Genomic DNA, 14,054 nt, shown 5'->3' on the forward strand with positions numbered 1-14,054 from the left:
TAGAGCTTGTGGACTTGGGGGTAATATAATTGCATGGACAGGGGCAAACTATGGAAAACAGTCTGTATAAGCGCCTCATTTTCAGTATGCACAGAGATGAGTGCTTGGCCTCAGATACTTATAATCTGTATTGATGACCTGAATGATGGGACTGAGTATATTGGAGCAAAATTTGCTGATGACACAAAAAATGTGGTATAGCAAGGTGTGAAGAGAAGATAAAGATATGGATAGGTTAAGTGGGCGAGAAATTGCAGACGGGATATAATTTGGAAAAATAAGAGGTAATCTAGAAGGAAGAACGGAAAAGCAAAAAACTAAGCTTGGTCAGCCACAATCTTACCGAATGGCAGATAATGCTTTTCTATATTTTCTGCAGAGAGATTCTGGGTCATTTTGTGTCACTTTGGAAATTTGACAGGGTACCTCTGAATGTAAGTCGGCCTTGTTCAACTGATGTGATTATATTCCCTGTGCAACTCTCCATTGTGAGGGAACTTTGGGCCACCTGCAGTAGGAGCACTGGATTGGGACCCCTTACTTTCTTTGCACTCTTGGGGTCCCCATTCCCACTCAGCTCCGCCAACTTCCTTCCTCTCCTGACTCGGCAATCCTTCCCTTAACCACCCCCCACATTCCCCCCCAACCCTCCCCCGTGGACCAGCTGATCATCCTGAATTCTTCTAGGTGTTCCTTTGATCTGCCTGACCTCCCCACAAAGTATTTTCCGATCTCCAGCGCCCATATGGGTGCTCCAGAACTTCCAGCTATATTCTTCAAGAACCGTAATCATAGACATAGTTGCAAGAGAATGGCCAAAAGTAAACGCATTGAAATTTCAATCCTACAGGACCACTCTGAGTAACTCTGAAAAGTGCTAGTGACCCAGTCCTCATTGTATTATTGCAGAGCGGCCATCAAGATTATAAAGCAGTGAAATGAGGTGGCCTCAGGAATTCAGATCTTGTTTCCATGTTTGAATCAAGGCCTCAAAGAGACCTGGAGCTGAGTTGTCCTGATGGAACTCAAACTGGACATCAGGGGGCAGGTTATAGATAAGTGGGCACCAGAAAGTGAGTTTGGAAGAACAAATTTGCTTGGATGACAGAGCTGACTGTGCCTTTGTCATGTCTGGTACCTAAGAAGTTTATCCAACTTTATTCTTCATTTGATTTAACATAGTACTTGATATTTAGTGAGTAGCTTGGCAGAATATTTCAGAATCTCCCACCATCAGTACTCTAGAGGTCACCATTGACATAACTGTCTCAGCCACATAAGTACTCTAATAGTATGAGTAGCTTAAGGCAATGAATTCAGTTGTGACTGACTTATTTCCTGGTCCTCCAAGCCTTTCCTTCATCCATAAGTCAAAGGTAAAACAGAAAATACTGGAAAAACTCAGCAAGTCAGGCAGCATCTGTGGAAAGAGAAACAGCCAATGTTCTGTATACTGCCATGTTCTGATGTGTTTTGACAAAGGATCGCAGGCCTGAAATGTTGACTGCTTCTCTTCTTACAGATGCTGCCTGAGCTGCTGAGTTTTTCCAGCATTTTCTGTTTTTGTTTCAGATTTATAGCATCTGCAGTTTTTCATTGATTTAAAAAGTCAGAGATATGCCAGAACGATGAGATGAACTATGACCTCATAATCTACCTTGTTGTGACCTTGCACCTTATTGCACTGCACTTTCTCTGTAGTTGTGACATTTTACTCTGTACTGTTACTGCTTTTACCTGTACTACATCAATGCACTCTCTACTAACTCAATGTAACTGCACTGTGTAATGAATTGACCTGTACAATCGGTATGCAAGACAAGTTTTTCACTGTACCTCAGTACAAGTGACAATAATAAACCAATACCAATATGTGAAATACTTTTACTTTGTCCAGATGAGGTTGTTCCTACATTTAAGAAGCTGAAAGTCATCTGGGACAAAGCATCCCCCACCTTAAACATTAACTCCCTTCACTCCTCACACATGGTTGTTACAGTGTGTACTATGTATTAGTACATTTCAGTTGTGAAGGGAAAGTGGAGAGGCTAGGTCTGTTTTCCCTGGAGCAGAGGAGGTTAAGAGGGGGCATAATTGAGGTGCATAACATTATGAGGGGTATAGATAAGGTAGACTGCAGCAACTTTTCCCCTTATCAGGAATAAATAAAACCAGAGGACATGGATTTAGGGTAAGAGGTAAGAGATTTAGAGGAGATTTGAGGGATACCTTTTTCACCCAGAGAGTGGTGAGTACCTGGAATGCACTGCTGGAGAGAGTGATGGAAGCAGAGTCGCTGACAGCATTTAAAAAGTGCCTAGATGAGCACTTAAATCACCCCAGGCATAGAAGGCTATGGGCCATGTGCTGGAAGGTGGGATTTGTACTGATAGGTGCCACTGGTTAGTGTCGACATAGTGATTTAAATGGCTGCTTCAATGCTGTATGACTCTTATAATTCAATGTACAAGAAACGTTGCAGCAACTCACAACACAATATCGCTGAAGTCTGCAACTCCATTACCTTGAAGAATGAGGCATGTGGGGACAGCATCACATTCAAGATCCTAATGTCATTCTTATTTGGAATTATAAAATGTTAATCTTCCTTACCAATGACTGATACACTAAATTTGTTTTTTATACCAGTATCTGTGTGGTTAAATCATATTTAAATTGGGGTCTCTTGATCATTCACCAATTTTCATCATCCTTCTGGATTCAGTAAGTTGTTTAAGGACATCCCACTGTACAGACTTTCTTCAGTAAAATCAGTATTATAGGTGATCTTTTTCAAACCATTTACACTCATTGAGATGCAGTTAGAACTGGAACTGAAGTAGGACTCATAGAACCAGACAAAAATGAACAGTTTGATGCTGATTGGATTGTATTAGCTGCCATGAAGTCACAAACAAATTAACACATTCCAAAGTCCAAGTATTAATCTAAACATTATGTAATATTGCATTTAGTTACTAAGGGAAAAACAGCTTTTGTTCCATCATAGATTTCAATGCGTTTAAGGTAAAAATGCCTGAGAGAATAATAAAGCAATATAATAGTAAACAGAAAGTATTTATTTTGATAAAATTGTTCAGGACTGATGCTAAACAGAAATGCATAAGGTAATCACTGAGATAATAATCCATACTTTAGTTTGGATTCTTAATATTCTTTTGAAAAAATTCCTGCCAAACAATTGTTTTCAAACTGGATATAATTTTTTACTGTGGGGCTTATAAGTAGGAAAAAGAGGAATTACTGGAAACACATTGGCAGGAATTCTACATTCTTTTAACACTGTAGCTTCAAAGACTGCATTCAAGCTGTTAACCGTTTGTGTTGCCAAGTATCCACTTGTGCAACCTTTAGAAAATTTTATTTTGGGTTTTCAATTCTGATGGCTCCCCATCAACAGGGAAAGTGAGAAGTCTAAATTGTATTGATGTCCCCTTTGTACTGAAAAAACCTGAGTCAAATCTGCTCGAAATTCAACTCATGTTTTCCACTACAATGTAAATTGGCTTCAGGTCAACAAAGTCCATGAGAATAGAAGGATTCAGACTTGGAACTATTCAGATGGAGTTTAACAAGTATAAAAGGGCAGCTGGACTCCATTACCAAATGGCTGCCATGACCTAATTGCTTCTGCTATTTTCTAGCTAGTTTTCTTTGCAGATCCTATCCACAGCTTATTTGGTTCAATGCCATGCATACAATAAGAAAATGAGGAGTCTACCATAAAGATTGCCATGTGTAGCGGAACATTCTGAAGTGAGAAAAAAGTCACAGGACTATAGGAACTCAACAGCTACGTTGTATTATATGTATTGGTAACATATGCTTTGAGTTAAAGGACCTGAATGTGATATAAAGAATTGTTCAATTGATATACTGATATTAATTAAAATATATATTTTAATATCCAAATACAGTTAATTTGGGATATACTGCAACAGAATTATTGCAGGGGACTCAGTTGTGAGGGGTGGGTTTAGACTTTTTGGGATATTAGACATTGCGGGATATGGATATTAAGAACGGGGATAATGTGCAGGAAGTATCAGGCAAAGAAGGGGGATAAAATATTGTCGGGGTTGGATGCCTGGATATGCACTTTCAGCATGGAGGGTCTGACAGTGCTGGGAATGTAGTATTTCATAGTATTTTGTGCAGGTCAGGTGCTTGTTGGGGGGGGGGTGGGGTACTTTGTACAGTGGGAGGTGGTGGATATTGCAAGGACGTTGAAAATTATGGAGGGTTTGTACATGTTACTTGGAGGTCATGCATTATGGAGTGAGGATCTTATTCTGTGGTGGAGTGGGGATTGAGGAGCAGGAGGAATCTGAGGGTTTGGATGTTGTGGGGCAAATAAAGCATGACACGCTGTTGGGCAGATGAATTGGATGTCAGTAGGGGTTTGAGTGATTGCTTTTATTTTAATTCGTAATGTGATGTGGCACTACTGGCAAGTCCACCATTTATTATCCATCCCTAGTTACCTTTGGGAAGGTAATGGTGAGCTACCTACTTAAACTGCTACAGTCCTTCTGTTAAAGTGTTGTTGGGCATTGAATTCCAGGACTTAGACCCAACAATAATGAAGGAACAGTGGTGTATTTCCAAGACTTGAAGGGGAATTTGCCAAGCTGTGGTGCTCACGTATGTCTGTTGCTCCTGTTCCATTAGGTAGTAGGAGTGGGTTTGGGAGATCCTTGCACAGAGGTCAATAAGGGCAATCAATCTCATGGCAGTAAACTTGTTAAGATTGGGGAAATTCCTCCTTTTCCTAACCTGCAAATAGCAAGGGCACATAATCTCTAAAGATAGGCCGTCTTGCCAATCTTTAACCTGAGGCCTAAAAGTCCAGGCCCTGCTGCATTAAAAACAAAAATATAGTTATAATGGTGGGTGGGGATGGGCTTGAGAATTTAACATTAGTTACCTTCCCACACATCTTCAAACTCCCGCCTTGGGATTAAAATTTCTCCAACAGATTCCTTTCTCCTTACTGCTTGTTTTTCACCTGAGAAAATAATGTTCATAGCATGAGGTGTTTCTGTAACAAGATTAGCTCATTCTAGTGGAAATAATCCTTAAAGATGGTCAAACTTTGTAGCTGAATAGTTGTTTTTCTCTCTTTGTTTTCTGTTGGAGTTATTTTTCTGTCTCCAAGTTTAGTAAAAGCTTCTTTAGTCCCGTCAATGCTGTCCAGATTTGTTTTGGACCATAATCCACAAACCATGGGGCACAATGGTTCTTCTGTTAAGAAGGCCCTGTGTCCATTTTACAAAGAAAGGAGAACAGCAAAGTAAAGAAAGGCAGCAGAATAAACAGGCAGCTGATGTTCTTTTCAGGAAGGGGGTTTCCCAGGAGAGCCTGTTGTCAGCTGCTCGACATCTGCAAACACACGCAATAATTTGAATGAGAAAGATTCTTACCAACTGCAAAGCCAGTCCTAAAATCGGGATCCATTTTAGCAACTACATCAACTCACTCAATTGTTGACCTGCATTCCACAACGACTTCTAATTCTGCCTTTAGGAAACTATATTCCCCTTTTGGCCGACAGCCTCCTGCCCGTAGCTGTGGCCAGCTCATCCAGACAATGTTCTGTCTTTCTGTTTTGTTTTGCTGCTGAGTTAACCTTCCAATTGTTTGCCCTAACAGTCCCTACCAAGTACATCTCCTAATGATCCTCTGACAAGTGACTCTGGAATCCATGAATGGTTCACAGGACTCAGAGGGAACATCTTTATTTATGGTAATTATTATCTCTTAGATACACACATGAATGACAGAGAAATGGGAGGGAAGGGTTAGATAGATATTATTGGAGCAGGATAAAATGTTGGCACAACATTGTGAGCCGAAGGGCCTGTACTGTGCTGTAGTGTTCTATGTTCTAATATCCCTATCCTGTCCAAATTCTTTGAATAGTTCATTGCCTCTCAAATCTGTATCCAACTTTCTCTCAGTTCTAAACAGCTTCTGTTTAAAGTTGCACAGATTCTTTGTGATCCTGACTGTGGTAAACTCTCCCTCTGCATTCTTCTTGACCTATCTTCTTCCTTGCACACAGTCAACCCTTCTGTTTGTCTCCAACACAGTCCCTCCATTGACTAGCTTGATGGTGCAGCTCTTGCTTAGTTTCATTATTTTTGAACCAAAGCCCAAGAATTCCCTGCAATAGTTTCTCATCCCATCCTCAGCTTTGGGGCACTGGAGATTTCCATGAATCTCTTCTGTCCTTCCTTCTATTTTACATTTGCTGCACACTCTTGGTGTTTTTATTCAAAGACACAACAAAGTCTACATTCGGCGCTAATCTCAAGCACCTCTCTGGACCACTGCACTGCCTCAGCTTTGTCACTGATCCTGTGACATTCAAAACTGGTTGAGCAGTAATTGCCTACGACCATAAGTGTGGAAGACTAAATCCACTGACTTTGAAACTTCAGCTCACTAGGCCCATTTCACGTTCCAACATACTGTCTGAAGTTGAGCCAGATTGTTTGTAACAGTTTCCGTCAACATAGTGCTCCATTATCAAATTGGCTAAGTTTCACCTCTGGGCCTTTCCCTGCCCCTGCCCCTGCTCCTGCCTCGGCTCATTTTCCAGTGAAAATTTCATCCCTATCTTTCATATTTCGAGACTTAATAATTCCAATATTCTGTATGTATATTATGGCTGTAAGGTCATAACCTTGTGATATTCCATAGTGAGCGATTCATTCCTGAATCTTCAGAGCCTTTTCTACCATCTACAAGTGGTAAAATTAGGAGTCTGATGGAATACTCTGCACTTGTCTGAAAAAGTGTAGTTCCAACAACACCCAAAAAACTCAACACCATCCGGTATAAAGAAGCCAGTTAATTGGTACTTCATCCACTGCCCTAAATGTTCACTCCCTCTATTGCCTGCACACTGCCTGTACTTCCTCAGGAAGCTAAAGAAATTTGGCATGTCCCCTTCGACACTCACCAACTTTTATCGATGCACCATAGAAAGCATCCTATCTGGATGCATCATGGCTTGGTACGCCAACTGCCCTGCCCAGCACTGCAAGAAACTGCAGAGAGTTGTGGACACAGCCCAGCATATCATTGGAAACAAGCCTCCCCTCCACGGACTCTGTCTATACCTCTCGCTGCCTTGGTGAAGCAGCCAACATAATCAAAGACCCCACCCACCCGGGACATTCTCTCTTCTCCCCGCTCCCATCAGGTAGAAGATACAGGAGCCTGAGGGCACATACCACCAGGCTCAAGGACAGCTTCTATCCCACTATGATAAGACTATTGAATGGTTCCCTTATACGATGAGATGGACTCTTGACCTCACAATCTACCTTGCTATGACCTTGCACCTTATTGTCTACCTGCACTGCACTTCCCTGTAGCTGTGATACTCTACTCTGTATTCTGTTATTGTTTTTACCCTGTACTACCTCAATGCACTGTGTAATGAATTGATCTGTATGAACGGTATGCAAGACAAGTTTTTCACTGTAACTCAGTACAAGTGACAATAATAAACCAATAGCAATACACTATAGTTGATGTGTTCATCATCTAACATATATACTGCAGCAACTCAACTCAGCTTCTTTGACAGTGCTACAAAACCCCATGACCCCTACCACTTAGAAGGACAAGGGTAGCAGGCATATAGAAACACTACTGCCTTCAAATTACCTTCCAATTCATACACAATCCTGACCTGGAAGTTTATCTTTGTACCCTTATCCTCACTGGATCAACATCTTGGAATTTCCTACCGAACAGCACTGTGGGAGTGCCTTCATTATAAGGATTGCAGCAGTTGCAGTGGTGCAACAGCCGTCTGCATCCTGTAGATTGTGCAATGAAGTGGAAGTGGGACATGAATAGGAGGTATGGATATGAGAACACTGTCATCTTCAAACGGTCTCCTCTCCAGAATGCCTGCTCTAAAGGTGGGGTGATGGCTTCCAGCAGTCTGTTGTTGATGGCGATGTTCAACAGCCGCCTTCTCTTGCCAGAGGGAAGGTGTCCGTGCTGCTATCTACACTTTGATACACCTGCCATGGTTGAGAAGCTGACAGGGTGTGTAAGGCTGTGAGATAAGTAGATGATTTTGTAAGTGGTTTTATTAGAGTGAGTTAGTAGTGAGTTGTGTGAATGTTGGATAAGCATGCCAATTGATGCAGATTTATGTTAGATGAGTCTTGGAAGCATGGGGCAATGTGGAATATAATGGTGTGATTATTGGTGGATGGGATTTCTTGATGCGCTCACTGACAATTAATCTGAGGTCATTAAACCACAAGTAGGTCCCTGGGGCATTGGAGTCCTGGTGTGAATCTCTTTTGCTCATTCCTCCCACTTGTGTTTTACCTCTACTCAGCAAGGCTTCTGGAACTCTTGAACATGCTAGACCTCTCTTCTGGACTCTACCTCTTCCACTAGTATCTCCTATGCTGCTATGGTTGCAATAAGGGCTCCCAAATCTTTACAAGGGCTTCTATCTGTCACTGCGGGCTATAGGCACTTACCATGACTGCCTTAGTTACTGTAAATGATGCTCTAGAAGCTTGAAATTACACCCAGCTATTGGGTGTCAATGATGCTCTTCAGACATTTCACATTTCACAAATTTGAGCTGCAAATGGCCCCTCGTCTAATTGCCACAGGTCCCTTGTGCTATTCCAACACTTGCTTTTTAGTACCATTGAATTTCTATGCCATCAATGTCTGGCATGCCATCAGCTATGTCTGGATGTCCGGTTGTGATTTTCAAACCACGATCTTTCACCAGTATCTCTGTATTACTTCACCTTAAGTGTAATCGAAAACAAAATGAAGCTGTGGTGACCTCACCCAGCTGCACCTTATAGGTCTGATCAGCTCGAGTCAAATAAAAATCTGAATTGCTTTGATTTAATTTGAATTTGGAATTTAATTTGGCTTTAATCTCATCTGAAATTTCTTGATCCTTTTCTATCAAACTGCTACATGTAAAAAGTAGGTCTGAGGCCAATGAGTTAATGACACTTAGGTTAAAGAAAGTATTTTGGCAGGAGACTGTTCCCTGATGCCAACTAACACCATACGGCTCGCATATGAACATGAAATTAGAATTACATTACAGCCAGATAAATGTTAGGCAAAGCTTAATTTTAAACAGTTTACATAGAAAGTGAACAGTATTTGTATTAGATATTTTATCCTTTAAATATTTCTGTCTGTTGCTATGTAAAATTCCACATCAATAGTATTGTTATGGAATAAATCTTGTTTATGGCTATTCAAGATTTAGAACAATTAAGGGGCACTCTTCAGTACAGGGGCAGTCAAATATCATCTTTTTAAAATTCTCATCAGTTGTCAATAAAATCCCAAATATAGCAAAGAGACGATTTACCATTGCCTGCTACTTGCTTAGTGGAATGTGTTCTAAACTTCTGTGTATGTGCTAGAATAACAGAGGCACACACGCTTTGAACAGGTTTCTTCGGAACAGCTGTGATTTATTGAGTCTTCTAAATCTCATTTGCTCTTTGCTAAAGCAATCCAGACCATGCTGTTCCTGCTGCCACTCTTCAAAGCCAAAAAGATGCTAAAGAATGCCCTTTATTATCTGTGGCCAAGTTTAACAAAGTCTGTTTGAAATTCCACACTGTTAGGAACTATAATATTCATTAGCCTGTCAGGGAGTTCTAAATAATTCATAGATCGTTCATTGCAAACTGTATCTGTTATGGTTTTTTTTGCCTATTTGACCAGAACATCTTTTAGAATGAAAACAGTAAAATTGCACAGCTAAACAACTTATGCTTTGTGATCATCCCTTTCTTATTAAAAGAAAGTGCATCATATTTGTGATTCAGGCTGACATGATTCAATTCTTCTGAGATGAAAGCACTGACAGGGAATACCTGAAGAATCATGGCTATTGGACAGAATTAGATTGAAAAATGTTGTAAAATTGTTGGTTCCTTAATTTGTCCTGTGCATCAATATAATCAGAAAGATAATTAATTAAATGCTTGAAGAGAGGAGATACTTTTCACCCAGCCTTTCCTGGGCAAGTAAGGGATATAAAACACACAGATGATTGGCAAAGAACCAAGCAACTTGGTTTGTTCCCACAGCGGCTGAGAGAATAAGGCTTTTTTTGTCTTTGAGTTTTGCCTGTGCCAAGTTCTTTTGGATACCTTAGCTAAAATTCACAAACAAATGGTACTTTTATCTTGAGCATCAGATCACCTTTTTTTTCACTGACTACAAGTGTAAACAAAGTTTCATGTCAATTCTGAACAGTTAAAAAGGCCAACTTATATACCATTGTGGCAGTGTGCACTATGTGTTGACTGACAAAGTACTGAAATGTGTATTTTATTATTTAAGACATTGTTTTGAACATTTTTTTGCTGACATTAATAATCCCAGTAAAGGACACTCCCATTCTATAAATATTCATACTATATTTTAAAAGATTTCCATTTTCCTAATGACAACTATCCCCCACATTGGAGGGAGAGGAAGTAAAGGGAAATAATTCTGTTATTTACGCCTTATACTTCCCCATTCCATGGCACAGCAAGTAGATTCCAGGGTACTTCCCTTACAGAGTTCACTGAGTTCCTGTACTAAATGATTCACAAGTAATTTTGTCCCACTTTACAATAATATCTCCAACTGGAGGGTCTGGTACTGATAGTTTTTGAAGAGCGATACTGGTTACTTTTTCCCAGGGAGTCTTGAATAGGATGAATACCGTGGAGTCAGCCATTCTGTTGACCAACAGAGACCATATCCAGGGCCCAGCAGAATGGCAAGCTGCCGGAGAGTCATCCTGGTTACCGTCAATCAACCATTTCTTACAATAATCACTCTTGGGCTGCACCTCAAGGTAACAGTAGAATAGGAAAAAGAAAAACTAAAAAGAAAAGAAGAAAAAGAGAGTCTAATTTCATCATCCAGGACAAGTACTGTCTCTACACTTTGGAACTGTTGTTTTTACAAATAATTTTAACTCTTGTTGGACTTCATTATTAATGAAGATTAAAGCCACATAGGACAGGGTGCAGTTATTTTGCACTGATCTCATTCAGTGGGCAGGAAGAGGCAGAAAGTGGATTTTCTGGGATGTATCATGGACAGAGAGATTGATTATTCTAGGTTAGAAGAGAAGGTTTCACTGGGTCTGTTGTGCTATAATTTTTTTTGCAACAGTCACAGAGAAGTCTTCCAGGTGACAGATTTTCAGATATTCCTCTCCTTGGATTTTTACCTCCCAAAGCAGCCAGGAACACCTCTTCAAGAATATCTGTATTTGGGACAAGTTTGGATTTCTGATTTCTACAGGGCAGAGTGTGTTGAGTACCTGGGAGAATATGAACTGGGTTGCCCAGTTAAGGCCTTCCACAACTGTTAAGACACTAATGGTTCACTTGGTGCTCACTCTGTTGGAGGTATATGCTTCTCTATATCACTTCTTTGTCCATGTCTGGGCAATCTAATTGTGATCATTATCAAGAGAGCTGGGATGACATCTTGCCACCCACAAGCCATCCATTTGCAATTTTTTCTTCCTCCAAGAACTCAGGGAATGTTGAATTCCAGAGAATAAATATATTACAACATCTTCCAGCAATTCTCTTGATGACCTTTAGTACATTTTGCACACAATTGTATAGTCAGGAATAAGAAGCCTGTAGTGGATTGATGTAGCAGTCCTTTAAGGAAAGTAGGCATTAACTAGAAAACACAGAGAACCAGGAAACCAGATGGCTATGCCTCATTGGTGCCTTGCTGTGATGGCAATCAGGATGAAGCTTCTGGTTCTCTGCTTGTCAGACATCTGATGAGCAAACTGTTCTCCTGTGCTCTGACTGATCTTGCAGAGACTTTAGCAGCTGTCTAAAGTGAGTCAGTGCCATAAAGCTTGAGTGCAGTTGTCATAGCAGAAAGTGCAATGTTGGCAGGTCTTCATGGTGCAGGTAGCAGAGCTCCCCTATTGATTTTTTTTAGTAGTCCCTGTTGCCCCAGTGTAATACAAGCAAGCACTCAAAACATCAAATTTCAGGGTGTGGTATAAAATGTTTGTGGGGAATTGAAACTCTCAGGAATTAATGATACCCCCTGACTTTCCGGTATTCAAGCAGTTTCAGGTGGCTGTCATCAAAATTTATGATAGTGCCTACTAAAAACATCACCTCAGTGTTTTATATTAATTAAACAATCTGCACCTGGTGTTCCTGTGAAAAATTTAGTAAGAAAGTAAACATGAGCAAAGAATGATGGAATGTGGCAGGAAAACTTCAAAGAGTTAGTGGACTATGCTCAGCATTTCTCTGAACATTCTGATCCCATCAAGGTGAAGACTTCTTAGCTGTAGGGGAGCAGTAGGGACTACAGCAACTTTTGACTGAAGGCACGAGTGTAATGGCTAGTTCTGATAAATTATGGTTTAGGAAACAGTAGGGGACATCCAGAAGCACAGGGGCCTTGCGCTCATACGTGGGAGTAGATACCACCTCAGGTACCAGGACTAACACATGGGGAGTGTGAGGCGTATTTTCTAGAGGAATGAAATGTTGTCTCATTTAAACATACAAGGTTGTTGGAGGATTTAATGTGGTATATACAAGTGACTATTCCCTTTTCTTGAAAGTTTATAAACAGATCTTCATGGTCTTGAGATTAAAAGTCCTCTATGTAGGAGTGGGATGAGGAGAATTTTTTTGTTAATGAAATAATAAATCTTTGGATAATTTTATTCCCAGAGGGTTGTTGATGCTCAGTCACTGACTGCACTTATGACTGAGGTCCATATATTTTTGAGCCCTAAGGGGATCAAAAAATATGAGGATCTGATGGGAAAGTCACTATAAATGTTCAGTCAAATTCTTAATGGAGGGTGTTGCCGGTTCAATAAGCTTTATGGCCCTTACCTGCTCTTTTCCCTAATATTTTCACCTAGAAATTATGGAGAGGCAGTACGTTCAAAGCTTGGACTAACCATTGAGCTTGTTACTTAGTAGAACATGCATGTAACTGTGGGGACTGTTAACTGCTGTTAATCACAAGTGGTGATTTTGAAGGCCACTGGTTCTAAATTATCTCCACCACAAGAACCTCATAGCCAACAACAGGGCATGGAGCAGGCCTTATTGTAAAAAAAGACTTGACTGTGTGACCAAGATTTTTAAAGCAATACAAGGTGTTGCATGACACTCAATGGACATGTGTGTGTGCGCATGTGCGCGCGCGCGCACACACACACACACACACACACACACACACACACGTGTTTGGAAACAGGGTGACAGTAAATATGTGTCTGCCATTCTTTTGGATTATCCTGTTCAAACAGAATCCAAATCTCTAACACTCTGCTTCTCCAGATCAACCTCAGAATCTCTAATAATGAGCAGAACTTAGAAAATTATGCACTACATATACTGCATTGAAAAAGTAAGAGGTTAAGTGTTGCGTTATTTATTAATGGCAGAAAAAGTAGTTAATTTACAGGAGACTCCTAGTCTTAAAGAACTGATTTTAGCTCACCTTTTGTTGATGTTTCCCAGACATTCCCTTCACAGCGCAATCATGTAACTGGTGGTTGAGGGGCCATTTGCCAATTTTTTGATGGCAAGCAGAGCTTCACATTTATTACACACTTGTTTAGTAATTCTTCTTTTATCAACAATTTGGATTCATCCACCATGAGTGTCCTGTTTTCCAAACCACTGGCTTAGATCTAGTTCTCTGCTCAGGCTGTTTAAAAATTGAAACCCTGATGGTCCTGGTTTATCGGTGTTAAAATTTGCTGCTGATGGTGGCTCAGTAGAAGACCTATTTTGTTCGAGCTTCTCCAGAATTATTTTTACTTGTTTTGTTGCTGTGCGACATAAAATTGTAATTCTAGGCTGATCAATTTTTTTTTGTAGTTTGGCATGAAATCTCCCCTATTTTGTTGAATCTAAGTAGTCTGCAGAAAGCACTGGTTCCTGGCTTGGCACCACATAGGGTCAGTATTTTATATCATGTTTTCACTGTTA

Source organism: Pristis pectinata, chromosome 6 (genome assembly GCF_009764475.1).
Source record: "Pristis pectinata isolate sPriPec2 chromosome 6, sPriPec2.1.pri, whole genome shotgun sequence".
Lineage (NCBI taxonomy): Eukaryota > Metazoa > Chordata > Chondrichthyes > Rhinopristiformes > Pristidae > Pristis > Pristis pectinata.